Source organism: Plecotus auritus (assembly GCF_963455305.1).
Source record: "Plecotus auritus genome assembly, chromosome: 1".
Lineage (NCBI taxonomy): Eukaryota > Metazoa > Chordata > Mammalia > Chiroptera > Vespertilionidae > Plecotus > Plecotus auritus.
In genome coordinates, this window is record NC_137770.1 from 81,839,015 (window position 1) to 81,867,013 (window position 27,999).

General features: G+C 44.7%; 1 protein-coding gene across 1 annotated transcript in view; it reads left to right on the top strand.

The window, feature by feature from the left end:
* The first annotated feature begins 1,320 nt into the window (after positions 1-1,320).
* The window catches only part of LOC308238769 (ribonuclease 4-like), a 29,132-nt gene continuing 2,453 nt past the window's right edge, over positions 1,321-27,999 (top strand). Inside the window, exon 1 of the mRNA XM_080651094.1 lies at positions 1,321-1,449. The gene's annotated coding sequence lies outside the window, so the exon portion shown is untranslated. The remainder of the gene's footprint in view (positions 1,450-27,999) is intronic.

Below are 27,999 nucleotides of genomic sequence, written 5' to 3' on the forward strand. Positions count from 1 at the left end.
TTCAGGGCACATGCCTGGGTTGCAGGCTGGATCCCCAGTAGGGGGTGTGCAGGAGGCAGCCAAAGGATGTTTCTGTCTCTCTGTCCCTCTCCCTCCACTCTCTCTAAAATCAATAAAAACATGTTGAAAAACAAACAAAAAACATCTAGCCCTGCTGGGTAGCTGTTGCTTGGAGCGTTGTCCCACACACCAAAAGGTCATGGGTTGGATTCCCAGTCAGGGCACATGCCTAGGTTGAGGGTTCCACTCCTCAGGCGGGACACCTATAGGAGTCAGCCAATGGATTTTCTCTCTCACATCAATGTTTCTCTCTCTCTCTCTCTCTCTCTCTTTCTCTCTTTCTCTCTCTAAAAATCAATAAAACCTATCCTCAGGTGAGAATTAAAACAACAAAACATCACATTTGCATTTATATTCTTTTTTAAAAAAAAACAACACATTTTTATTGATTTCAGAGAGTGAGAGAGAGAGATAGAAACATCAGTGATGAGAGAGAATCATTGATCTGCTGCCTCCTGCATGCCACTTATTAGGGATCAAGCCTGCAACCCAGGCATGTGCCCTTGACCAGAATCAAACCTGGGACCCTTCAGGCCCCAGGGTGATGCTCTATCCACTGAGGCAAACCAGCTAGGGCTGCATTTATATTCTTGTGTCATAAGTCAGGTTCCCTGGCTAACAGTCGCTGAGATAAAGATTTTCATTCAGGAAGTTTACTGAGAAGTGGGCTTGGGATCAATACCTATAGATGGGTCCAAAGGGAATCTAAGTGTGGGTCACTACTTAACTGGGTACTTTAGTGTAGGCGGTACAATTCTTGCTTTGGGTGCAAGAGGTTCTGGGTTCAAATCCCAGGCTAGCCCCAGCTTTTAAAACTTGCTTTTCCTCCTTTAAGAGCTTCTGCGAAAAGCTCTGTTCCCTGCCAAAGTTCTCTGTGCCAAACTGTCCTGCAAAGGAGAGGTGCACTGAACGCGAAGAGGAAGCGGGCTAATGACTTGCACTGGAGACGAAATTGCCTGGCTTCCTGGGTTCTGGGGGCCTGGTTGTTCCTGGGAGCAGCAGCCCCGGACCCTTCGGGCTTCTGCAGGCAGGGCGGGTGTCCTGCAACTTGCAGTCCCAGCCGGCCTCCTCTTCGCTGACCCTGTGTCTCCAATGCAGATCTCCAGGGTCGCTGGAGGGCTGGGCAGGGTCTCTCCCACTGCGCCTGGGGCGGGGGCTGTTGTGGCGCCACCTCCGGAGGCGGGGCCCGGACGCTTGGGGTTTTCTCAGAGAAACTGGGCGTGGTACCAGCTACCCAAGAGCTCGCCCCTGGGTCTCCCCTCCACACAGCACCCCAATCCCGTTAGTGTACATGCACGCGGACTCCACGCAGATCCAAAGCAGGAGTCAAAACAGCATCTTCCCGTTTTCTACCAGCTCCCCGTTTTCTTACAAAGGAGGAAGAAGCAGGTGAGAAACAAAAACTTCTCTTTCTAAGCCCTGCCCTTTCTGCAACTTTGTTCCCAGGCCCAGATGGGTTCAATTTCTGTTCCTCCTCCTGCTTCGTGTCCTCACTTTACCAGGGGCGCTTTGGCCGGGGTAGTCCCTTCCTAGCGGAGGTAACTGGGGAGGAGTTTGTGGGACCAGACTGGGAGCTGAGGAACGCGAAGGAGGCAAAAGTGCAGTTTTGTAAAGTTAGCGGTGCTACATCCCCACCCCATGTTTACTTCCCGCAGCTGGGCAGAGATGGCAGCGCGAATGCCTGTAGCCTAGAAGGCAGAACTGGAAGGGACCACTGCCTGGGCAGCCCAGGGAGGCCCGCACTTGCTCAAACCAGGGATTCTTTGCTTGCTACTAGGTTGATCGCCAGATTTATGGCGCAGAACTTGTTCAGTTCTTGCAAGTGGAAAGGACCTTTGATGCTTTCATTTTCTGTTTCTTCACCTCTGTCTCCTCACCCTTAACCCACCCACAGCCAGCGCGGTGAAATTCTTGGAGACACTGCCAACAGCCTCCTCTTTAAGCTTTCTTACTGCACCATTGGGATCCTCAGCCTTCTTACTGGGAGACAGCACACCCACACCACAGCACATGGGCATGACATGACATCTTTGTTTCCAAAGGACAGTAAAAACAGTCTCAGCACCATTGTGGGGACTAGGGAAATCTTCAATTAGCCAGGACCCACCCTTTGTGTCATTAAGAACCTTATAATCAAGTCATAAATGTAATCACTAGAAACCCAAGTGATATAATTATCTGAACAGCAGGTGGCCAGCTTCCCAGAAGCAGCCTCAGGTATTCCTAGAGCTACTTAAACTGCACAGCTACTCACTAGTTAGTTAGTGCAGAATAATTGTGTTACACTTCATTTCAAGCAACTTCATTTTTTACAGATAAAGTAATATATTTTTTTTTAATTCAGGGAAATACTCAAAGTAGGTTTCCCTTAAACAGCAACTTTCACAGGCACCTTTAGAATTAGCTTGGATTTTCTAGAAATCACTAGTTAGAAACTTATAGTTGAGTAGTGCATTGGGAAGCTTTTACTCTAGGAACCCTTTCAAAAAGTACCTATTTAGGTCCGTTGCCCATTTTTTGATTGGGTTGTTTATCTTCCTTTTGTTAAGTTACAAATAAAGTAATATATTTTTTGAATTTAGGGAAATATTCAAAGTAGGTTTTCCTTAAGCAGCAACTTTCACAGGCACCTTTAAAATTAGCCTCGATTTTCTAGAAATTCCTAGTATAGAACATGAAATCTGTGTAGATGTTCCTTGGGCCACACATTGTTCTCTTTCTTTGTTCCTCAGTTTCCTCATCTGTAAAATGAGGAGTTAACACAATGGTCTCTGAGGTCCCTCTCTCTCTCTTTTTTTTTTTTAAATAAATCTTTATTCAGATTATTACAATTGTTTCTCCTTTTTCTCCCCATAGCTCCCCTCCACCTGGTTCCCACCCCACCTTCTGCCCTTACCTCCCCCGCACTGTCCTCATCCATAGGTGTATGATTTTTGTCCAGTCTCTTCCTGAACCCCCCCATACCCCTTTCCCCCTGAGAATTATCAGTCCACTCCCTTTCTATGCCCCTGATTCTATTATATTCACCAGATTATTCTGTTCCTCAGGTTTTTAATTCACTTGATTTTTAGGTTCACTTGTTGATAGATATGTATTTGTTGTTCATAATTTTTATCTTTACTTTTTTCTTCTTCCTTTTCTTTGAGAATACCTTTCAGTATTTCATATAATACTGGTTTGGTGGTGATGAACTCCTTTAGCTTTTTCTTATCTGTGAAGTTCTTTATCTGACCTTCAATTCTGAATGATAGCTTTGCTGGGTAGAGTAATCTTGGTTGTAGGTTCTTGCTATTCATCACTTTGAAAATTTCTTGCCACTCCCATCTGGCCTGCATAGTTTCTGTTGAGAAATCAGCTGACAATCGTATGGGTGCTCCCTTGTAGGTAATTAACTGTTTTTCTCTTGCTGCTTTTAATATTCTCTCTCTGTCTTTTGCTCTTGGCATTTTAATTATGATGTGTCTTGGTGTGGTCCTCTTTGGATTCCTTTTGTTTGGGGTTCTGTGCGCTTCCTGGACTTGTAAGTCTATTTCTTTCACCAGGTGGGGGAAGTTTTCAGTCATTATTTCTTTCAAATAGGTTTTCAGTATCTTGCTCTCTCTCTTCTTCTGGCACCCCCATAATTCGGATGTTGGTATGCTTGAAGTTGTCCCAGAGGCTTCTTACACTATCTTCAACTTTTTGTATTTTTTTTTCTTTTTGCTTTTTCGGTTGAGTGTTTTTTGCTTCTTTGTATTTCAATTCTTTGACTTGATTCTTGTGTTCCTCTAGTCTGTTGTTGGGTCTCTGTATAATATTTTTTATTTCAGTCAGTGTATGTTTAATTTCTAGTTGGTCCTTTTTCATATCTTCAAGGGTCTCATTATATTTATTGGCCTTTGCTAGGATATTCTTGAAAAGCCTTATAACCGTGGTTTTAAATTCTATATCCAGTCGTTTGTTTTCCTCCATTTCTTTCGTTTGTGATCTGTTTCTTTGATGCCACATTTTCACTACTTCCCTGAGTTGGTAGGGTAGATTTGTGTGCTAGGTTTCCTATATGGCCCAGTTTGTCGGCCTTCCCAGTTAACCTGAGGTGGACACTCTTGGTGCACCCCTTTGTGGACTGTGTGTACAGCCTTGTTGTAGTTGAGTCTTGATTGTTGTTGGTATTACTGGGAGGAATTGACCTCCAGGCCAGTTGGCTGTAAGGATCAGCTGTGTCTATGCTGGGAGAAGTTCAGTGTTGGAGACAGCCTTATAGGATTAGACTTGCCAAATTGCAATAGCCTCTGTGCTCAGTTTGGATGGGGTGGAGTCTCAGGGCGGAGCAGACAGTCTTGGCTTCCAGTCAGCCTTGCCCTTGTGCGCTCGCCTTCAGACCTCTGCCTTCCCCGGCTCCCGAGTCTCCGCCCAAGAGTCCAGATTCCCCCCACAAGAGCATGGGTCCCCAGGGGCTCGCCTGGAACTGGGGTTCAGTGCAGTCAGAACTGGGGCTCAGTGCAGTCAGGAGCTTCAGACTCCCTTCCACTAGGGAAAGCCTGTGGCAACCTCCGCAGCGTTTGTGTGCACTGGCACGCGCGCCTTCAGACCTCTGCCTTCCCAGGCTCCCGAGTCTCCGCCCGAGAGTCCAGATTCCCCCCACAAGAGCGTGGGTCTCCAGGGGCTCGCCTGGAACTGGGGCTCAGTGCAGTCAGGTGCTTCCGACTCCCTTTTGCTAGGGAAAGCCTGTGGCAACCTCCGCAGCCTTTGTGCACACTGGCACGCGCGTCTCCAGACCCCTGCCTACTGGGGCTTCCCCGGCTCTCGCCCGAGTCTCCGAGTCTCCGTGTGCCTTTCTCTCTACCTGACAGTCCAGACGCCCCCTGTATGAGCCTGGGTCCATGGGGTTTCACCCGGGACTGGGGTTCAGTGCAGTCAGAACTGGGGTTCAGTGCAGTCAGGGGCTTCCTTCCCCCTTCCGCCAGAGAAAGTCAGCCAGGCTCTCAGCCACCCTTCCTCTCTGCGCGCACAAAGACCCTTTGCCATACCTCCAATTCTCTGTGAGCTTTTCTCTTTCCTTCTAGTTGTAGAATTTTCACTCAGCCAGCTTTCCTGTGGTTCTGAATGGTGTCCATTCTGTCTTTTAGTTGTAGTTTTGAAATTGTTGTGCGAGGCAGCAGTTTAGGTGCTTACCTATGCCGCCATCTTGGTTTCTCCATCTCCCTCTCTCTTATTCTATGACTGCACAAAGTGGCCAGGTATTGTAACAGGACTCATAGAAAAAGAAGGTACTCCAGTCATGAGGAGAAAAACTATCATTTGGCAAAGAGGATAGGAAAAGCCATTCCAGAAAAAGAGGAAGGGCTCTGGCTTTTGTCAAAAGTGCAGATGTCAGGTTATAAGCAGGCAAAGGTAAGAGGCTGGTCAAGTTATTGTGGGAAGTATTTACCAGTGTGATTCACAAATGAAAGTAGATGGCTAAGAAAGGGACCAAAGCAGGCTGGCAAAACCCCTCTTTAGGAGTTTCTATCATACTGTATTTGAGCAAAAAGCAATCTCTGTAAATAGTTATTCTCAGAAGAACACCTTGAAACATTTGGGAAAGAGAGAATGGGCATAAAGCCCCGAGTTTGTTGAAAAGTGAATGATTACTGTTTGTCTGGAAATAGAGCCATGTCAGCAGGCCTGTGTCCCATTCTCCCTCTAGCAGAACTGTCTCCCCTTCCTGGAAGTGGAGGCATGATCCTTCTTTTCACATGAGCATCATCCTCTTTAACCATTACTTCTCCTCTTAAGTAAGTTTCATGCCTATAGACTCAAACTATGTAAGAGTTATAAAGAAATGTGGAGATTAACCTCTTCCCTCCATCACACAATTTTACAATTAGTTTTTAGGACAGAATTAAACATATGTACTCTGTATAAAGGGGGAGAGTACACCAGCACTAGAGTCCTTAGAAGAAGAACCCACCCTGTATGTGCAGGGAAACTACTGGCTTGAAGAAGAGACAGAAAAACATTTCAGAAAAAGAAGAAAAACTTTCAAGTTCAAGCTGAAGAACATTTTTAAATATATGAGTGAATTTTTCTATTGGCAATTGTTTCACATCTATTGCAATCACTGTCGAAGATACAGTGTTTATTAATCATAGACTATAATTTCCTATTATATTTTGAAACACAAATGGATAAGCACTTCGATGCACTTTAATAAAATTGTAAACTTTCTTCTCAAAAAACCTCATTTTCTGTTCCTCATAACCTCATTGTGCCAAGCTGAAAATAAAACAATATGAAAGCAACCATTCACCCTTCACCTGACTCTGCACTGTCAACCGTGTAGGCAGGTTGTGGATCTCCCCAAGGCTGTTCAGTGAAATCCTCAGGCAGAGAAGGGATGTGGCTGTGGTCAGAGGCTGGAGGCTGCTCCCCGCCATCACTGCCAAACTAAACCCAGAGGCTGACCTGTCAGTGTGAGCTGGGCTGGACTGGTGTTTCAGGCCATGGGACTGTTTGTGTGTGAATGTGACATTGGAGTGGAGTCCCTTGTCTCTGTTGTTAGGCGATTCATCAGAGAAGGGTTGTGTTGATCAAGTCGTCTTGTCCCCAAGGCTGTGGGAGGTGGCTGCTGCCTCAGTCTCCTGGGACTGCTGAGGCACTCAGGGTGTTGGACTGGGCCTGGCAGCCATCTTCCCTAGCAAGTGACTGGTTGATAACTTTTTAGAACTCACTTCTCAGTGTCTCTTTAAAAAGTGATAAGTGATTAATTTAAAATAGGTCCCACTCTCAAATAGCTTGTCTGCCCACAAAGGACAGTGAGGATTTGGGCACTCTGCTAGGTGCTAGTAGAGACCCCACTCTAAGGACCCCATATCCTGTTACCTCTCTTTGCTCCTAAAAGACATTGAACTTTGGTGTTTGGCAGAACAAATGTTCTGGTCAGAGTCATGCCTGTCCCCCTAACTTTCTCCTTTTAGCTCAGGATTTGGTTGGGGATGAAGTCAAGCAAGGAGACAACAGGGAGGAAAGTGAAGCTCAGGCAGGACTGTGTCCTAACACAACTGAAAAGCAGGGGAAGTTTGTCCTTTTTGGGTTCTCCATGCTGCCCATGACACCAGAAAGGGACAGGACTAGGCCATCAGGACTGGGATGTGTGGGTTTTTGACTTCTGCTGCAAAGAATTCAAGTCACAAGCCCAGCTGATTTTGAGAGTATGTTTATTAAATGTTGGGACAGTGACACAAAGGACGAGCTTTGGGTAGAAGAAGCAAGATCACAGTAACATATGTGAGCCTAGGCTGGGCTGGGTAGACTCAGAAAAGGAAGACACAGCAACAGATGTGAGCCTAGGCTGGGCTGCTAAAGTTAGGAAAGGAACTCACAATAACAAAGTGAGCCTAAAAAAAAAGAAAGGAAAAGAAGTGAGCCCAGGCTGGGCTGCTAGATCACTGAGAAGGAAAAATCTTGTTATGGCAGATATCAGGCTGGTGAGGAGCAACAAACTATAGTCACTTGGAGGTTCAGAAAAGAACTGTTTTATTTGCACTGATGCTGGCTCAGCAGAGTCCCCTCCAGAGGCTGAGCCCTGGCGTCTGGGTTCTGACCTGTTTTTATACATGACTAATGGCCCGGTGCATGAAATTCATGCATGGGAGTAGGGGGAGGGTGTCCCTCAGCCTGGCCTGTACCCTCTCCAATCTGGGACTCCTCAGGGGATGTCCGATTGCCAGGGGATGTCCCTGTGGGATAGAGCCTACACCGGAAGTCAGACATCCCTCTCGAAATCCGGGACTACTGGCTCCTAAGCCTTCACCTGCCTGCCTGCCCGATCGCCCCTAACCACTCTGCCTGCTGGCCTGCTCACCCCAACTGCATCCCGCCCCCCCCCCACTGGCCTGATCGCCCCCAAATGCCCCCCCCCCTGCCAGCCTCATGCCCCACAACTGCCCTCCCCAGCCGGCCTCATGGCCTCCAACTTCCATCCCTGCTCCCCAGCCAGAGGCCCTCCGTACCTGGCCTGGCCAGAGGCCCGCCTACGCGGCCAGGTGTGGAATGCTTGCCTCTTCACTGGGGCAATGACGCAAGGGTTCAAACCCCAACCCTCTCAAACACCCCCCACTTCCCCCGGCTGCTCCATGCCCTCTGCCCAGAGGCCCTCTGCAGCCTGGGTGAAACACTTGCCTCATGGCCATGGCCGAGGTGATGAAACAAGCATTCCACCAGGTCGCTCACGCTGCCCGCTCTCAGCCACCCCCTCATCCCCCCTCCCCCCGACTGGGGGACTCCCACGGGGCTGAGAGGACTGGGCGCTGCCATCTTGTGGCTATGGGCACCGCCATCTTTGTGGCGGAGTGGCTGTGAAGTTGCATATTCCCTCTTTATTAGATAGGATAAGCTTCCGGGTACTCACGGGTCTTTTTATACACGTGGCAGCCTGGGCGGTTGGCTGAAGCAAGAAGCAAGCGAGATTACATAAGCCAAGGGCATGGTTATGGTGGAGCAAGTAAGGGGCGGGTTATCTGCTATTGGCATGCCTTCTCAGTCTGAGTGACAGAAGTGAGCCAAGCAGGGCCTGTTTTGGCTCACTAAAAAGTTAAAGAAGGGGAGGGCCCTGGGAGCTTAGGAGGAAGAAAGTAAAATTATGTGCCTGAGGAAAGGGAGGCAAGGGTGTGCTCAAGGGAGAGCATTCACTGGGTCCTTTGTCTTGAAGATTTTATGTTTTCTGTAGACAGGAATTTTAGTGGAGGACAATCAGAATACTGTATTTTTCCGTGCATAAGACACTATTTTTTTTCTAAAACTGTTAGCCTGAAAATCAAGGTGTGTCTTATACACACAAGGAGGGAGCCATCTGGATGGGTAGCTGCCCATTCCTTGTCAAACAGGCTTCCTCCAATCACAAGCCTTATTGTTACTGACATCAGCTGATGCCATGATTGGAGGTGAAGATGGAGAGTGTGCAGATGCAACAGGGACCAGAGTGTTCTGGGCCCATGAATATGTCAAAAAGTAAAAATAATAATTAAAATGTGTTCTGTTTTATGTTTAAAATATTGATTTTTAATTTTGGGTTGCAAAAATTGGGGCATCTTACACAAGGGGATGTTCTTATACATGGAAAAATACGGTAGTCATCAGCTTTTTAGGCATGTCTTTTAACATGCTTCTGTATCAAATGAGCTTATAGTGGGGTTTGAGATCATTCTCTCAAAGAGTGATGTCTGATTAATTGAAAATAGGTCCCACTCTCAAACAGCTTGTCTGCCCACAAGAGGAAAGTGAGGATTTGGGCATGCTACTAGGTATCAGTAAGGCCCCACTCTATGGACCCCCTATTCTGTTACCTCTCTTTGCTCCTGAAAGACATCAACTTTGAAGAAGAGACATAGAAAAACATTTTAGAAAAAGGAGAAAAACTTTCAAGTTCAAGCTGTCAGAACTTTTTTAAAATATATGAATATATCTTTCATATATTTTATCTCTATCTTGGATTTCTCTGCCACTAATTGTTTGTTGTTGTTGTTGTTGTTATTGTTGTTGTTTTATTTATTCCCCTGACTTCATTCATACTTGGGTTTGGCACTAATGGCACCACTGGGTCACTGTTATCTATCTCCCTGACTAGGGCGATTTTAGCTACTCACTCTCTGGTTGGTTAGGTGTCCTTCCCTAACCAAGAACACCTGCTCCTAAGTGCCCTTGGTTAGGGAAGATAGAGTCTTATGATTTATTAGTTGGCTGTTGATTGCTTGGCCCTTTGTTTAAATATTTTGTCTCTGTTTTCCTCATTCTACTTGTTAGGGAATTGCCCTAGTTTTTTATTAACCTGCCTCATCCACTTTTCTTCCTTCTTAAGTCCTCAGGCCCTTCCTGTTACCAAAACTGTTCCTAAGATAGGCTCTAGAGCAGGTGCCCAAGCATGTGTAACCCACTGGCAGCTGTTTAAAGAGTTAATCTCTCTAGGAGAGAGTGCTTTGGAACAGGGACCATACCTCCAAAGTGAAGGCACATTCATGGGTTTTTAGGATTTATCAGTAAGCTAGAAGCAGGGCTTTCCTGGGACTCTTGGAAGCCTTTCTACTCTACCTGTCTTGTTTGGTAACCACTACCAAACCCAGTTTTGCTGGTGAGCCCTGAGAGAAGCCAGGAGAATTTGCATGGTTGGGGTCCCCAAAGTGAGATCAGAGAATGTATTTTTAGACCTTGAAGATAATAAAAAGACATTGGGCCCTAGGTGTCAGCCACTGCTTTAGAAACTAAGACTGTAAAGATGATAAGACAGTTATTCTTCTCTCAAGGGGTTCTATCAAATGGAGAGACAATGAGATCAATTAACCATTAAAGGAGTGGTGGTTATCAGTGGAGATAATCAGTTTTCCAGCTGTGCTACAAGGAACAGAATATTGGGGGCTCCTGATTAGTCTCTTGTGAACAGCTGAGGATGAAGTAAGGAGAAGCCCAGGGATTAGTAGCTGGGAGGTTGAGGTCAAGGGCAGTGGGTACTAATAGCTGTCACATAACCTTCTCTACAAGTGCTTTCCTGGTTCTGTGAAATCTATGAATAACCTTCTTATTCGCATGGCATCCTTTCATGAAACAAAATTATGTGGGTAAATAGACAGTGCAGGGGAACAGCATTCTGCTGGGAGACTGGATTTACTCTATGGGGTTCTTCCAAGGCAGTTCTTGGAGTTGGCCCATAGATAAGAAACAATGTGTTCTGGATCCAGATAATATATGTGAACAATGAAACCTTGGTCCTGTCATGGGCAAGAGTAAGAACCACGGACATCAGAAAAAGGGCAGCTTTGGGACAAAGGGCCATGCTTACCAATATAAAAATTGCCTCCCAGAACAAATCTTTAATCCACTGCAATTGGTAAATAGTGGATCTAGTCATTCCCAGGAAAAAAGGTGGATTTCTCTCCTGGTTTGCCAAGGGCAGTGTCCTTGGTTTCCATATATCTGCCAGGATTAGGGATGTTTGGAACTAGTTTCCCCACCCAGTTCATTTGATCACTACTTCATCAGAACCAGAGGGACCTCAGTTCACACAGCTGGAACCCATCTCCAGTAACAAAGAGGTGGAAACCATCTTCAGTTGGAGGGACTCTTCCAGATTTTTGTAAGATTCTTACCCCTGGGTACTCTAGTGCTCTGTTTTTTTATTTGTACATACTATTTCTAGCCACTTAGCTATTTCAATAAAACAATTTTTCCCTTTTTAAAGCCTCTGGGGCCAACGTATGAATTAAGAAGAAAATGAACCAGATTCTAAAGTTTAAAATGAAAGCAAATTTCTTTTGGGATTGTCTATATGTGTGTGGATGAAGGGATATTAGTGAGACTGGGAGCAAGTGGAGGTTTAGGAGGGATTCCTGAATTGTGATAAAATCCCCAAAGTCCTGGGGAAGCCATTTGCTGAAGGGCATCTTGATGCCCCCAGGGAACAGGCATTAAATGTGGCAGAGCGAGGAAAGGAAAAAAGTAGGCTTTTAGCTCTTTTTTCTTCTAATGTTCCCTACTATATTTTTTCCTTAAAAATAAGTTTGATTGCTCTTTAAGAGCCAGGGGGAAAGAAGGTACCCTGGCAGGTTGAAGGGAAAAAAAGAAGAAAAAGAGATAAAGGGAGGAATATGTATTGGGTGTTATGCTTTCCGTTTTGAAAGACATTGTCCTAGAATATATAAAAGGTGAAGCTACATGTATGGAAATTATAAGCATAGTTACTTATCATAGACTGTCAAATTAACTCCCTGGTGTATAAAGTTGGATGGATCTCTTGAATATAAAACATTGCCTGTGAAGAGAGGAAGAGAATATTCATTCTTGTAAAGATTAAAGGATTGGTTTGAGACACGATAAAGTTAGTCTGAAGAACAGTGAGGACATATTTCACTGACAAAAAGCTGACTGACACTTATGTGCTTGAATATGGAAGGTTATCTGTGAGTGAGTTTGACCACCAGACGTGAGGCTCTAAACCAGTGGTTCTCAACCTTTCTAATGCCTCGACCTTTTAATACAGTTCCTCATGTTGTGGTGACCCCCAACCATAAAATTATTTTTGTTGCTACTTCATAACTGTAATTTTGCTACTCTTAATGAATTATAATGTAAATACCTGTGTTTTCCGATGGTCTTAGGCTCTACAGCAGCGGTTCTCAACCTGTGGGTCTAAACCAGCCGTGGGCAAACTACGGCCCGCGGAGCCGAAAGAGTGGAGGGTTCTCTTGCTCTCCCCTCCGCTCCTTCACCAGCAGCAGTGTTAACATGGCAACGTCGGGAAACACGGCCGCAGCTCCTTCTTCTGAGTGGGCCGATTTATATCCGCCCATTCAGTAGAAGGAACAACCTCTCAATCTTCCAGAGGCTCCTTGTAATGCCCGCGGATGCGTCCCCCGACATCACCCTGGGAATGCGTGGACACGTTATCAGTGATGTAGGGAGACACGCCCCTGGAGAGCACAGTATCAGAGCATTAGCTAAAAAGGAGACCAACAACACTGTTCCCACTGAAGTTGATGTTTTAAAGACCAAAAACCTTTCAACCCAGTCTACATTGCCATCTACATCTACGTCCTGGGCATAATTTGGAAATTGCACTAAAGAAAATGTTTAATTTACTGTTTACACATTTTGTTCTTCTCTATTTGTTTTAGTTTTAAATTATTTTATTATATTTAAGTTTAATTTGAAAGGCTTTTGTACCTTTCCTTTGTTAGGCAATTTTATTTTGCCTTTGCCATCTTCAATATAAGTTATTGTGCTATGATTCCTCCATTTTTTGAAGTTTCAAATTATAATAATTAGTGTTTACATTCTTCTTGTTAAAATGTTTGAAATGAATAAAACTATTGAAATAAAAAAAAAAAGACCGTACCCTTTTATGTAATGATGTTTACTTTGAATTTATATTAGTTCACACAAACACTCCATCTATGCTTTTGTTCCGGCCCTCCGGTCCAGTTTAAGAACCCATTGTGGCCCTCGAGTCAAAAAGTTTGCCCACCCCTGGTCTAAACCCTTGGCCTAGGCAGATTCACTTCATTAGCACAAATAATCTGTCTCATACTTGTTTTCTCCCAAACTCATTTGACCTCTTTTGGGGAAATTTAGGATTGAATATTTGAGTGAGCAAGTTGTGAGTGCGGGAGCAGATATTAGAAACTGGTGGCCATGGTGTGTACTGGCTGGGCTTTGCTTTCTGGATGTCTTAGGGATTCAAGATTACAATAAGCCTGAGCAAAATTTAGCTAAGTTCTTACAGAATTAATGTGCAAGTTCTGCAAGTTCGAAGCAAAGATTTTCCCTTACCTCTCCAGACTGGGATGGAAGGCCTTCAATCTCCAACTGGCAAGTGGCTTGGTAGGATATGAAGCCCCTGTGTGGCATCAGTCAAGGGCCTTAATTAGAGGTGTTGTGGGCTTGACTTATACGCTGAGCCTTAAGATACATCTTACACGGCTGGCGTGGTTCAGTGGTTGAGTGTTGACCTGTGAACTAGGAGGTCAAGGTTCGATTCCTGGTCAGGACACATGCCCAGGTTTCGGGTTCAGTCCTCAGTGTGGGGTGCCCAAGAGGCAGCCAATCAATGATGCTCTCTAATCATTGATGTTTCTATCTCTATTTGTCTCTCCCTTCCTCTCTGAAATCAATAAACAAACAAACAAAAAAAGAAATTATACATCTCAGTGAAATTGAGTCTCATGTCTTCTTATCATCTATTTCTTTCACAAGGTGCCTTCTGCTATCAACTAAACTTATACAAACTTGTCTCTGTAATTCCACTAGACTTTTGCTAGTAAAACAGGACATGATTCTCTTATGCTTAAAGAGAACCATGGAATTTCTGACTTTAGAGTTAGCAACTCTCTCATTCTGTAGATGAACAAACTTAAGCCTGGAGAAGAAAATGAAGTCAATCACTAAAATATATATATATACTAGTGGCCCTGTGCACGGATTCGTGCACATTGAAAGGAAAATAATTAGAAGAAATATTATAATATTGCTATTTGCCCTTTCTCCCTCAGCTCCTGGGAGCCAGGTGGCAGCCCTGCCCCCCCACCTCTGCTGCTGGTCGTCATCTGCAGGGTGATGAGTGGGGCGATCAGCTCCCGCTCGCACCCACTGTGGGGCGCAGCTACACTGTTTTGGACAGGTTCAAGCCTTGGACTGATGAGAGGGCACAGTCCTCTCGTGGCCACATGCAAGTCCCAGCTTGGAGGGCAGGGCCCTCCCAGCACAATTATAGCCAACAGCTGTAGTTGTAAGCTTGAAACTATCTATGGTCTGAACACGTGGCCCCATGTGCCTGAGTGATAGAGTTCAGGTGTATGTAGTTGAGTAGGATTGAAACCCATGAGAATGTTGTAAACATCTTGATCATGCCCTTACTTTGCCTCGTGGCATCCACTATAAAATAAAGACACAGCTTGTGGGGTGCGGCGCGGTCTCTCAGGAAGCAGCGTCCCACTGAGACCCAGCTTTCATTCTCTTGCCTGTCTTTTCTAAGCCTTTCAGCCACCCCCACTCAGGTTGACCCTTGGCCGTGCCGGCGCAGCACAACCCACCTTGGCCTGGCACTGCCCACTCACCTGATACACCATCCCACCATGGTCCCCCTCTCATTGGGGACCATTGGGGCCGGCAGTGCCTCCACTGCCGCCCCCTGGTGGTCAGCGCCCATCATAGCAAGCGGTCAAATTCCGGATTGAACAACCGCCTGAGGGAACAATTTGCATATTAGGCTTTTATTATATATAGTGACCTGGTGCACGAAATTCATGCACATTAAAAGGGGATTAATTAGAGGAAATAATTTACTATTGCTATTTTCCCTTTCTCTATAATAGAAGTGTCAGAGATGAAAGAAAATTAGTAAAATGTATACGAAAACCTTCCTCCTATCAGAGTCTGGGGCGCACCACGGGACCTAGAGTCAAGTCCCCACCCACCACATGCACCTCAAAATCGCGTGAGACCCAGACCCGGCCGGCCCCCCCTCATTGGGCTAGATCCAGACCCGGCCAGTCCCACCCTTGTCAAGCCCTGCCAGGCAGGGGGCATAGCCTCAGGTCCCCTGGCTCAGTGCCAGGACAGGAGGCGTGGCCTGAGGTCCCCCAGCCCAGACCGGGGTGGGGGGCATGCCTTGAGGTCCTCCATCAAGCCCCACCAGGTGGGGGACACAGCCTGAGATCCCCTGTCAAGACCCGCTGGGTGGGGGGCACGGCCTGAGGTCCCCTGTCAAGCCCCACCTGGTGGGGGGCCAGGCCTGAGGTCCCCCGGCCTGGTGCTGGGGTGGGGGAGCATCCTGAGGTACCCTAGCCTAGCACCAGGACAGGAAGCGCATCTTGAGGTCCCCTGTCAAGCCCTGCCAGGTGGGGGGCACAGCCTGAGGTCCCCTGTCAAGCCCTACCTGGTGGGGGGCCACGCCTGAGGCCCCCCGACCTGGTGCTGGGGCGGGGGGAGCAGCCTGAGGTACCCTAGCCCAGCACCAGGACAGGAAGCGCATCTTGAGGTCCCCTGTCAATCCCTGGCAGGTGGGAGGTGGGGCCTGAGGTCCCCTGTCAAGCCCTGCCGGGTGCGGGACACGGCCTGAGGTCCCCCGACCCAGCACTGGAGGTCCTCCATCAAGCCCCGCTGGGTGGGGGCCAAATACTTGTCAAGCACTGCCAGGTGGGGGACATGGCCTGAGGTCCCCTGTCAAGCCCTGCCGGGTGGGGAGCACGGTCTGAAGTCCCCTGTCAAGCCCCACCTGGTGGGAGGCGTGACCTGAGGTCCCCTGGCCTGGTGCTGGGGCAGGGGGAACAACCTGAGGTCCCCTAGCCCAGCACCAGGACAGGAAGCACACCTTGAGGTCCCCTGTCAAGTCCTGCTGGGTGTGGGGCGTGGCCTGAGGTTCCCTGTCAAGCCCTGCCAGTGGGGGGTGAGGCCTCAGGTCCCCTTGCCTGGCACTGGGCAGGGGGTGGGGCCTGAGGTCCCCCAGCTTGACGCCAGGGCAGGGGACGTGGCCTGAGGTCCCCTGTCAAGCCCTACAGGGGCAGGGGAGGGCGTAGCCTCAGGTCCCTGCTGATTGCTCATTAAAGCTCCTTATGGGAACTTGGCCTCAGCTATGGGTGCAGCCATCTTTGTGATGGAGTGATGGTCAATTAGCATATTCCCTCTTCATTAGATAGGATATATATAGAGAGAGGGTCTACTGTGAGGCAGGCACTGTGATTCGAGGTGCATAATATGGGCTCTGCCCTCCTGTAGAGTGTGCACCAGTAGGAAACACTGACATGGAGACAGGTGATTGGCTGAAAGGTTGGAAATGGCACCCTTGGAAATTGGAAATAGGTATATCTTTATTTTGCCATATCCTTGTGGGCAGATCCTGAGCTTTATGACTTTTGCTTTGACATTTGTATCTAATGCTGTATCCTTGGTCTCAATATCTAAGCACAGAATGTTTGTACAGACTCTAGACAGGCCCAACATCTCAGACCCCCTTCTTTGAACAACAATATCCCCACACTTGTAGAGCACTGGCAACTCCTACCAGGACCCCTGGTCTCCACTACAGCATGGAAAACATTGGCAACATTTCTGTCCACCACTGCCACCTAATGACTCTTTTGGCTACTACAGCTCTGGTTCTACTTCCTGATTTTGAACTTTGGGATTCTGGCCCCAGGCAGAGAGGTGTTGACTTGGTGACCCTAAGGTCCTGTTCCATCTTGGGAGCCTGAGATTCTATAATTGCCTTTGACATTAGGAGGCAATATTTGTCTATCGGAGAACAAGAGACCTAAGTGAATCCAAATCAATAAACCTTTGATGAGGTCTTCCCCAAAACTAGAAAAAGAAAACACACCCAGAAGACTAAAAAGCACAGTGTAAATGTAAAGAGCTTGGCAAATGGGGAGCATGGCAGGCCAGCAGCGGTGTTGAAGCAGTGGCCATGTATGAATACTTGTTATTCTTTTAGGGCTGGCTCTTCTCTCTTCAGTCATGAACCACGTTTTTGCTCAAGTCCCAAGAACATGCTTTCACTTGATTCTATTATAAATTATAATTAATGTTCCTAATGGAAATATTTTCAGTTGTTATTTATTTTAGTATTGTGGAATGACCAAATATTTTCTTAGTGTATAATTTGGAATTCTTCAACAGTGTGCCAAAATGTGTATCATTATTATGAAACAGACAAGGTGTATCAATGCCGAATGATGATGAGAAAGAGTGTTCACTTTGGTCTCTCTCTCACATGCCTTCCCAGGAAACCATCAGAACCCTGGATTTCCTGGTCTTTCTAGATTCACAGACATACTTCAAGGGCTGTTTAGTAATACTACAGGCTTAATGCTAGAACCTGTGGCATCTTTAAGGGTATAAAAATACTTGACCTGAAAATAATGTTTATTGACTTAGAAAACTACAAAATAAAGATTACTAATTAATTTAATGTCTGTGAAAATGTACCATTTGTTTTCTTTTAATTTAGGATTTGTATTAATTACATCACACTTAAGAATAACTTGAAAGCCAAATTTTTCTCCCATTGTATGAATTTCTCATTAAGTGTGATAGTTGCTAAGAAATCATAGCCAGTCATAAAATAAATAAGTTCCTCATTCACAAACAATTTGAAAAACAAAATTATAAAAATCAGTTTCAAATTTTTGTGAAAAGTCACTTTTATTATTGGATGTGGGAACACTCAAATATATTTGATATAAGTGGGGGGAGATATGATGGTTCTTAAAGGCTCTGAATGTTGTTTAAATTTTTCTCCAAAGAACTAAAAGTATTGTCAGAAACTACCTGCTGCGAACACCAAATAGTTTTCAGTTCTCAAATAGTCACATTTCTTAACGCATAAAGTTTTAAAAGTTCATAAGAAATTTGTTTCCTATTTTGTTATAATCTATACTTGATTAATTCTATTTTTAATAATCAACCATTGAGATAAACTCATACTCCAGGAAGAAGCATTCTATTTACTTTATGGGTGTGTTTGAGTGTCTGTGACACACTGCCCTGGGAAGTGTGAGTTCTACAGTTAGACTGAAAATGCTTGAGAGATGATGGCAGCAATCCCCTTCTCTTTCCTATTCTTCATTTGAGGAAGATTTTAAATCATTACAGCAAATTGTAAGAACTTTGACTTGAGGAAAAGTTCTGAAGAGGTTTTCTTTGTTGGCGTTGTTTTATATCACATAGTAACATCATTTACCTATTGTATAACAGTCTATATACATTTATAGGGGAAACTAGAAAATATTCTCTGGAATAATCCACATTGTTCCAAAAAATAAGCTTGAATTCCTCTTCCTGCAGTCTTCTGTAGAACTTGACCCCAGATCTATTTCCAGACATTGCATCGATTCTTCCATGCTCCTCTCTGTTTTTTTTTTAAATAGTACAGAATAATTCCACCTTTACCTACATAACAACTAATTCTTGGAGAATTGGGTCTGTCTCCCTTCATCTCAGGGCAAAACTGCATTCCTTATAGCCAGCTGATTTATTGACTTGAATACCTGCAATCCTGTCTTTAACAAACCTCTGACTCACCCTTCTTTGAGCTCGGGGTTCCTTAGAAGTTTCTCTTTGACCTGGTCAGTGTGGCTCAGTTGGTTGAGTGTCATCCCATGCACCAAAAGGTTGCTGGTTGGATTCCTAGTCAGATCAAACCCCTGGTGTTGGTTTGATCTCTGGTCTGGGTGCCTATGGGAGGCAACCGATAGATGTTTCTCTCACATCAATGTTTCCCTTTCTTTTTCTCTCTTTCTCTTTCCCCCCTCCCTTCCTTTCTGTCTAAAATCAATTAAAGATATTTTTTAAAGTCCATCTTTTTTATAGTTCTCTTATCTTACTGTCTCATCTCAGTGAACTGGAGCTCCTATTCCTTCCCCATGGATGCTACATCTCCTTTTGAGGACTTGGGTATGTCTTAATGGTCTCTGTGTGCCAGGACCTAGCACAGTGCCTTGTACCCAGAGGAGCTTATGTAATGTTTATTATTCAATTAATTAATAAATGAATTAGAGTGTAAATGGATATCGCAATGTTATGACTGATAGAAAGGTAAGTACTCTGTGAGTCTTAAGGGATAGGAAAGAATGGTTGGGGCTAGAATTTGTGTTCAGGAAACTTAGATTGATTTTCCAAAGGAAAGGATTGACAAAAAATGTGAGATTAGTGAGGAAGAGAAAATAAAATATGTAATTTAGGTGACTGAGGATACCTAACTCATGATGCCCTGTCCTTTTACCCTAATTTGCCTTTTTAGCCTAATTTGCCCCAGCATACCTTTTTCCCTTGGCAGGAGCCTTTGTCAGTAGAGGTAATGATGGGCCTGGGCTCTCTGTTGCTGGTCTTCATGCTGGGTTTGGGTCTGACCCCACCGATCTTGGCTCAGAATGACGACAGGTACAGACTGTTCCTGGCCCAGCACTATGATGCCAATCCAATTGGACACAATGGCAGATACTGTGAAACCATGATAAGGAGATGAGGGCTGACTTTACTCTGCAAAGACACCAGTAACAATATCAAGGTTGTCTGTGAAGATGAGAATGGAATGCCTTACAGAAAAAATTTTAGAATAAGCAGGTCTCCTTTTCAGGTCACTACTTGCAGGCATAAAGAGAGTCCCCCTGAAGATGGCAGCATAGGTAAACAGTGTATTTGCTGTCTCACACAACCACATCAAAACTATAACTAAAAGACAAACAACTATCATCCAGAACCGTGGGATAGCTGGCTGAGTGGAAGTTCTACAACTAGAAGGAAAGAAAAAAGCGCACTGAGACTGGCAGGAGGTGTGGAGGGACAGAGGTGCGGAGGCACACGCAGAATGAGCTGGCAACTGGGGGCGCTGTTTGTTTGTTTTTCAATCAGGAGGGAGATACAAGCTTCCGATTGCTCTGAACTCCAGTTCCGGGCGAGACTCTGGGGACCCAGACTCATACGGGGAGAAACTAGACTGTCTGGCATCGGGACTGAATGTGAGGGCAGCTTTCTCTCAGAGGTGCTCGCAGCGATCATTGTTTCTGCATGGGAGTGCAGGATGCGGAGACACGGGGACCTCTCCGGTGTAGGGCTGACTGGAAACCATTGCTGTTTGCTCCACCATGGTGATTCCCAGAGACCCTGCCCCACCCAATTTACAACCCCACCAAAGCTGTGAGCAGCAGGTTTTGCATATGAATGGCCTGTCCTTTCTCAGTCTAAAACCCATCAAACTGCAGCTGGGTCAGAGAGCCCCAAAGCTTCCAAAAGAAGGCCCAAGGCCCAGCAGCAGCAGCCTGCCTTGCTTCACAGCTGTACCTCATCTGGGCATTTCGAAACCCTATACCAAGTGGAGGAATCTGCAGATCTCTCTGCAGCTCCTGCTGGGTGGCCTCAGGCAGTGGCTGACTTTGCACCTCCTTGGAGATCCAAGAGCCAGTGTACCCAGTGGTCAGTGTGAGACCATACCAGATTACAACTCTTCACATCCATAAGTGACACACTCAAGGGGCAGACTCAGTGAGCACCAAAACACCACTGAAGCAAGTCCTGCGCCATAAGGGTGTCTCCTGCACAGCAGTTCTTCCATTGTAGACACAGCTGGTCCTCACAGCCAGTTGGCCTGGAGGTCAGTTGCTCCCAGTGATACCAACAGCAACAAGACTGTGCACCCAGCCCACAAAGGGGTGCACCAAGAATGTCCACCTCAGGTGATTGAGGAGGCTAAGCCACTGAACCCTATAGGACACCTACCACACAAGGCCACTCTGTCAACACAGGGAAGCAGCCAAAATGCGGAAACAAAGAAACATGTCACAAATGAAAGAAATGGAGGAAAGCAAACTACTGGATATAGAGTTCAAAACCACAGTTATAAGGTTACTCAAGAAGCTTCTAGAAACCTCTGAGGAACTTAGTGAGACCTTCAAGGATCTTAGTGAGAATGCCAAAAAAATGAAAAAGAACTAGTCAGAAATTAAGCATACACTGACTGAAATAAAGAATAATATACAGATAGTCAACAGTAGACTAGAGGATCCCATGAATAAAGTCAAAAATTTGATATACAAAGAAACAAAAAACACCCAACCAGAAGAGCAAAAAGAAAAAGAATCCAAAAATATGAAGATAGTGTAAGGAGCCTCTGGGACAACTTCAAGTATACCAACATTCGAATTATGGGGGTGCCAAAAGATGAAAGAGAGCACGATATTGAAAACCTATTTGAAGAAATAATGACAGAAAACTTCCCCCACCTGGTGAAAGAAATAGACTTACAAGTCCAAGAAGCACGAAGAACCCCAAACAAGAGGAATCCAAAGAGGACCACACCAAGACACATCATAATTAAAATGCCAAGGGCAAAAGACAAAGAGAGAATCTTAAAAGCAGCAAGAGAAAAACAGTTAGTTACCTACAAGGGAGTACCCATACAACTGTCAGCTGATTTCTCAACAGAAACTATGCAGGCCAGAAGGGAGTGGCAAAAAATATTCAAAGTGATGAATAGCAAGAACCTACAACCAAGATTACTCTACCCAGAAAAGTTATCATTTAGAATTGAAGGTCAGATAAAGAGCTTCACAGATAAGAAAAAGCTAAAGGAATGCATCACTGCCAAACCAGTATTATAAAAAAATGCTGAAGGGTATTCGTTTAGAAGAAGAAGAAGAAGAAGAAAAAGGTAAAGATAAAAAATTATGAACAACTGCCAAAACCGGTTTGGCTCAGTGGATAGAGCGTCGGCCTGCGGACTCAAGGGTCCCAGGTTCGATTCCGGTCAAGGGCATGTACTTTGGTTGCGGGCACATCCCCAGTAGGGGGCATGCAAGAGGCAGCTGATCGATGTTTCTCTCTCATCGATGTTTCTAACTCTCTATCCCTCTCCCTTCCTCTCTGTAAAAAATCAATAAAATATATTTAAAAAAAAAATTATGAACAACAAAGTGACAGCAAATACATATCTATCAACAAGTGAATCTAAAAATCAAGTGAATATAAAATCCGATGAACAGAATAAACTGGTGAATATAATAGAACCAGGGGCATAGAAAGGGAGTGGACTGACAATTCTCAGGGGAAGGGGGTGTTGAGGGTGTGGGAAGAGATTGGACAAAAAAAAAAAAGAGGGTCCCCCTGGCCTCCCTGCTGATACAGAGCCACATCAGGGTCCAGAGACTTTGTTGTTGCCTGTGAACATGGCTTGCCTGTCCCTTTGATGAGTCCCTTTACCATCCATAACCAGCAGGCCAGTGGCCCCGAGTTGGCTCTGCTCTCCATTCCTGGCACTTACCCTACACATTCCAAAACAGGGGTGAATACATTCATTGCCAGGGGCCCATAAAATAAACTGCCTGGATTTTTTTGTTTTCTGTGTTACAATCCTATATAATAAAAGGCTAATATGCAAATTGACCAAACGGTGGAATGATCTATCACTATGATGCAAACTTACCACAAGGGGGAAGACACCCAATGCAGGAGCAGCCCCCTAGTGGTCAGTGCACTCCCACAGGGTTGCGCAGCTCAGCCAGAAGCCCTGTGCCAGGCTTATGACTGGTGAGCTCAGTGGCGGTGGCGGGAGCCTCTCCCCGCTCTGCAGCAGCACTAAGGATGTCCGACTGCCGGCTTAGGCCCGCTCCCTCTATGGGGAGCGGGCCTAAGCCGGCAGTCAGACATCCCCCAAGGTCTCCCAGACTGTGAGAGGGTGTAGGCCGGGCTAAGGGACCTCCCCGGCCCCAAGTGCACGATTTTTGTGCACCAGGCGTCTAGTATGCTGATAAATAAAAATGTCTATGAAATTAGTAAGAATCAAACTCTTTTCATCAATTCTTGGCCTATTGATTTTTCCCCATTTTCTCTACTCAGCTGCCCCCAGAGAGGATGGCATGGAATACAAATGCCCTTTTCCCTATCAGTTAGTGCCTTCTCAGTCAATAGGGAGTTAGACTTTCCCTTCCTGTGAGTGGAAGGATGGATATAAATTTATCTTACAGAGAGAGCTAGGAAATTCCAGGGCTCATGGCTGCTAAGCAAAATTTTCATGAGAGGCAAATTGTTCTTCCTGTCAAATAAGCCAATATTACTTTTACAAATGTTAAACTAAAAGGAGTAGTGTTTAGAATTAAATACCAACAGATTAACTAAGCTTTCTCTCTCTCTCTCTCTCTCTCTCTCTCCCCCCAACACGTACACCAACACACCAACACACACACACACACACACACTCTCCTGCATGAATACCAAAATTCACTCCTGATACCCACCTCTTGTCCTAGGCAGGAGGTAATTTTGAGTTGCTTTGACTAGACTGCTCCCAGGGCATTCTCGTGGTTATCTATACTAATCTATATTAATAAAAGGGTAATATGCTAATTAGACAGGGAGACCGGACATCTTCCTACCGTCCGACTTCCTTCCAGACAAAGCCACGGTGGTGGGGGCCGAGGCAGAGGTGGTTAGGGGAGATCAGGACATCAGGGAAGGGCAGTTGGGGGTGATCAGGCGGCAGGGGAGGGCTGTTGGGGGCCATCAGGCTGGCAGGGGAGGGCAGTTGGGGGCCATCAGGCCAGCAGGGGAGTAGTTAGGCAGCAATCAAGCTGGTAGGCAGGCAAGTAGTTAGGAGCCAGCGGTACCAGATTGCGAGAGGAATGTCCAACTGCTGGGATGGGGCCTAAACCAGCAGTAGAACATCCCCCGAGGAGTCCCGGATTAGAGAGGGTGCAGGCTGGCTGAGGTACCCCCTCCCATGCATGAATTTTGTGCACCAGGCCTCTACTTTCATATAAAGATAAAAAAAATGGTTACTTTACATTATTTTCTCTTGAATCTTTTACTTTATCAACAGATGTCAGGCAACTGTGAGGTCTTTGGGAATTCATAGAGAGATTCCAAGTTTATCACTTATTCTTCTTCATCTAGATTTGTTTTTAAGTAAAGACACCTTAGGTAAACAGACACTTTCTTTATAAAATACTAGAGGCCCGATGCATGAAATTTGTGCAAGTGTAGGCCCTCGTAGACCTGGCTGCCTCGCAGCACCACTCACCACCCACTGGTCATTCCTGAAGGTCTAATTAGCATATTAGCTTTTTATTATATAGGATACTAATCAATTCACAGATTTAGTGGTTAATTTTCTGTTACCTAATTTCTAGCAACAGGTGCCTGAATATTTTATTTAGAAAGTATAAATATGTCTCTTCTCTGCATCCAGCACAGCTAGAGAGCAGTCTGGTTCCTGAGTAGGGGTGACGGGAGATTGAGAAAATGAAAGACACAAATACAGTAAGAAGAGTTGGGACTGGGTGGGACCACTGTCCTCTGATGGAGAGACAGGGACTCAGAGCCAATACATTGCGTTTATTTTATACAGCAATAACCAGGAAGTTTTACTAAAGCCCAAGACAAAGGAGATTATGTGCATTCTTGTAGGTTCTTTGTAATTGTCACTTCTGGGTGGGCCCGGATAATCATGTTTGTTCCTGGTGCTTGGCTGGATTTAGATAATGAAACCCACCCCCTGGCACCTGAACTGAAGGTCAGGCTGACAACACACCTGCCTCTGGCAAGGTTTGTTTCCAGGACGTGGCTCTGCCAGCGCCACTGGATTCAGCTGACAATAATTAAAGAAATGCTCATGTGCCTCCCCAGGCACTATCTACAAAAAACTAGTTGTAAATAACCTACAATTATATATCACTAGTTTTGCTTTTTTGTGAACATATGACTGTACTGGTCATGGTATTCACAATGGTACCCACTCCTGCTGCCTACATTGCCTTGAAATGGGCCATAAGCCTTGCTTTTTCAATACCCAGGTTATAGATCAGTTTCCAGGTGCCACCTGGGAGAGCCCAGTCTCACTGAAAGTATTTAAATTTATGGAGGAAGAAATGGAGAAGTAAATTACTGGTGTACACTCAGCACATGAATCTTTCTTCCTTGAATTAACCTATTTCAAACTTGATATCACTGTCATTTGATATCACTGTCTTACTTCCTAAGAAAGTAGGAAGAAGAGTTTTCCAAATCTCTCCTAATAGAAAATTTGCCTTATTGTAAAAATCTCAAAAATCCCTTAGTAAGTGAGAAAGGTCCAGATTTTGGCAGAATATTTGGACCCTTTTCTCAGGTTCTCCAACCAGTACCTTCACCCTGATATGATGCAAGATGACTTCCATAGAGATCATTGACCTACTCAAGGCCTTTTTAAGGCAGGCCACAAGTATGGACCATTAATATATTGAGTGTGCCATAGCTGTGAAAACACATATCTTCTCCAAATATCTGCTTAGAGTATTATCATTGCATTCTCTGATCTGGTGTTAGGGCAAATGACTGTTGCCTAGGAAATCATGTGCCAATGGATGGGGTTGCTTGCTGACCTGCTGATGGAACTAGAAGCTGGGTAGCCAATCCTAGCCCTTTTTGCTCTGGGTCTCTTGTTTTCTCACAACCTAAAGCTGCTTAAAATGAAATGTCATGTGACAGGCAAGTCAGTCTGTAACTCCAGTGAATCATTTGAGGAATTGAAGTCCTGGTCATCTGTATTTTGTTAACTTTGCAGGGAAAAGAAAACAAAAACCTCAAAATGCCCAACCCCTTTGAAGATGTTGATATGCAAGGAAGAAAATTCCACTCAAGTGCCAAGGAAATTTTTCTATAGGGACACAGCTTAAAATCTAGTAGCTGAGATATTTCAACTTAAAAACAGCCTTCTACTTTTGAAGGAATACATGTACTCTACAAAATAAAGGAGAGGGGAGCAATGATATATACAAATTGGTGTAGTCATTCATTATTTTATCCAGATTGAAGCAAGCAAAGGAAACCAAGAAAAATGGAAATTGCAAAGTGATCGTTGCCAACAGTTACTGAGCACTTACCATGTACCTGGCATTATGATAAGCACTTAACATTGATTTTATCATTTATTCCTCATAACCTCCCTAAGAGGTAGGTATTATTATACTCACTTACTAATGAGGAATAATGATGAGAGATATTAAGTAATTTTCCCAAGATCATATAGTTAAAGTGGCAGAGCTAGTTCTTTGGGATCACAGTATCAAAAGAAGTTCATATTGAGAATCAATGTGGTAGAGTGAAGAAAGACTTTGGGACAGGTTCTGACCAAAAGTATGTGTTGGGATGGTTTGGGGATCATTTCATTTTCTGTTGTAGCTAGAGTCTTGAGATACACCCATTAATGTCTACATTGGACTTGTTGGCAAATATTTGTTGATGTCTTATTAAATCAGTTGGTTATGTGGCTAAGGCTGTGGGTTTGCTCTTGATGAATAGTTTAGATCTTCTCTGTAGCCAGTTATCTTTCTAAATCATATCTTGGACACAAAGAAGCAGGATGAGAAAAAGTTAGACAGTACCAGGCAAAATCAGAAGTGCAAGATTAACCATGCAAGATTAGATTTGGGGAAAATAACCCAAACTACATTGTTGTGATGAAGCTATTACCCAAGTGCTAAGTGTACCTTCAGAAGTTCTATCCATTAGTCTAAGGATGAGGAGTTAATCAAGCATCATTTCTCCCTGTTACTCTTCTTCCCACAACTGTTCCCTTCTCTCTCTTCCTAAGTCCATATCTCATATCTATAGTATAGGCACTGAAATGTGACCTAGAGCCTTCTAGCCTTTTGTATACAAGCAAAAGGTGGCTGTGACTATAGGAGACAGCATTTTAGAGAATGAAGTTATGTTTGAAACTGGTATGCAGGTCCCTCATCAGCCATTTCAGTCACCCAGACTGTGTGACCTGCCATAATGAAGCAGCATCTTTGAAAACAAAGGATAGTAGTACCCATATACATCAAACCAGGACTTCAGCTACGATCAGCCCATGGACTGCATATGTAGAAATGGGCCTGTATGACCCTCAAAAAACTGTCCTTTCTGTTTTGGGTTGCTCACTTCCTGTTGAGTCAGAGATTAATTTTATTTGCTCTAGTACAGAAATTTTCAATGGGTATGCCCCAAGAATTTTTAAAACATGCAATATCTGACTATTTAGTCAGGAGCACTGACCTCTTTTCCCTTAGATTGTCAAATTAAAAAATTATAAACAGCACAATAGCTGCCTGGTGTGAATGAATCAAAATTATTCCTATTTATTTTGGCAGATTGTAAAATAATATATTTTTTGGTGTACTAGAGAATTTTAGTATTTAATTTATGTGTGCCATGAGATGAAAAAGGTTGAAAATCGCTGCTCTAATGAGTCAGTCCTGTCTCATTGCCAGGGTCAAGGAGATTCACAATTCATGAGTTCATGCCAATCCCAGGAGTGACCAGCAGGTGGAAACATCTAGCTAGTTAGTGTTGGTGAGGGATTCCCACTTCCACTCTTACCCTATTCAACTCTTAAATTAAACTGTTTCTAGAGAGAAGCAACTCTGAACATAATTGTCCTGAATATCCTGAATATTTGGGGAGTGGAAAGAGAGGCAGTAGAAGATGTGGAAAAAGCACTGATTTTAGAGTCAGATAAGTTTGGGTTCCTTCCTTTCCTCGGTCGACAGAAGCAATGTTCTGACACAATAGAGCAATGCTTTCTTTGTTGTGGCTCTGAAGGTTTTTGCTTAGTTTTTGTGTTGTTTTAAACTTTATTAAACATATGTTTATTTTCCACTGCCAAAAGTGTCAACAACATGATTCTGCAACTAGAGGCGACAGAAAACTAACAATAGCTATTGACAAGATAGACATAGCATGAAGGATACATGCATGATAATGAAATACATCACCAAGGCCTAGTTTTTTATTGTGCATAGAAACAGCAAGGAAAAAAGTCATGGTCCAAGTCCTCTTTTGTGGAGTTGGTGCTGTTGACATTTATTTTTTAAATTTCTTTTTTCAGTCAATTCCACAAGCCTGGGAAACACCTTTATTCCTGATACCCATATCATTTCATTTGTTCATTAGTTCCCTCTTTTTGTTTATTAGTTCACTCAACCA